This window comes from Octodon degus, unplaced genomic scaffold, assembly GCF_000260255.1.
Source record: "Octodon degus isolate 3935 unplaced genomic scaffold, OctDeg1.0 scaffold00077, whole genome shotgun sequence".
NCBI classification, from domain to species: Eukaryota; Metazoa; Chordata; class Mammalia; order Rodentia; family Octodontidae; genus Octodon; species Octodon degus.
The window spans coordinates 7,691,024-7,692,367 of record NW_004524653.1 but is presented as its reverse complement, the minus strand read 5'-3'; positions in this window follow the sequence as shown (position 1 = coordinate 7,692,367).

Genomic DNA, 1,344 nt, shown 5'->3' with positions numbered 1-1,344 from the left:
CCCCCCGGAACCGAGGATTGAACTCAGGCCCTTGCGCTTGCCAGGGAAGCGCTTATTCCACTGAGACATCTCTCCGGCCCCTCGCAAAATAATTTTTTAAAAGATTTATTTATTTAGCACAGGGTCTCCCTCTGCAGCTCAAACTCTTAATGATCCTCCTGTCTCAGCCTCTCCAGCGCTGAGATTACAGGCGTGTGCCACCGGTTTTGGGACCAGCGTGGCATACGGTACTGGGGATCAAACCCAGACCCCAAAATAAAAATTTTAAAAAGGGCTGGAGCCCGAGTTCATTATGAAGGTTCTGGGTTTAATTCCCAGTACCACATGCCCCTCCCAAAAAAGTTCCCGTGATTTTTACCTAAGTCAGTTATTTCAGTGACGGTGGCTAAGTGGCTTTCTAGCCCCAGCCCTTCTCCTCTGCCTGCCACTTGGCTTTCTAAGGGGGGACTTCCCTTCCATCCGGTGCAACCCCGAGCCCAGGCTGGGGGCTGATTGGGTGGGAGCCGTAAGTTCTGGCCAGGCCCTTAGGTCCTCCCCTGGGAGTTTCTTCACTTTGTTCAGGAAATAAACTGCTGCAGAGCTGATCTTCGCGCAAGCGCCCAGGCTGCCTGCAAGACTGAGGCCCGGGGCCACCGCTAGGACCATGTGGGCCCCGTTAGTGACCCAGCAGCGACACAGGGGAGTCTTCTTCGTGCATGTACCGCGTCACTTCAGTAACCTTTCACTACCAACCTGAGGAGGAAACTTAGTCCCAGAGAGGTTAAGCAACTTGCCCAGAGTCACACAGTAAATGGCAGATGTAGGACTCGAACCATGGGTTCTTTAATTTCTGCTGTGATTTACTTCTTTCCACCTATGAGAGAAGAGTGTAACTAAAACTTACTTTTTAAACAGAGTCTCCTATGTATTGCAGGCCGGGCTTGAGCTCACTCTGTAGTCCAGGCTTGTCTCGAACTCATGCCAATCCTCCTGCCTCTGCTGACCAAGTGCTGGGATTACAGATATACCCCACCATGCCTGGCTAAAACTTCTTAGATGAAACTGAGTGTGGTGGTATCTACCTATAATCCCAGGTACTCAGAGGTTGAGGCAGGAGGTTCCAAAATTCAAGTGCAGGCTGGGTAACAAAGCACTTTAGTGAGGCCTTGTCTCAAAATAAAATAAAAATAGGGCTGGGGATCAGTGGTAGAGCACTTGCCTAGCACGAACAGGGCCCTAGGTTCCAGTTCTAGTACTGGAAAATAAAAAAAATTGAACAGAGACTGGGAAATCTTGTCTATTTTCTTCTTCTTTTTTTTAAAATTAATTTATTTGTGTGTGTGTGTGTGTGTGTGTGTGTGTGTG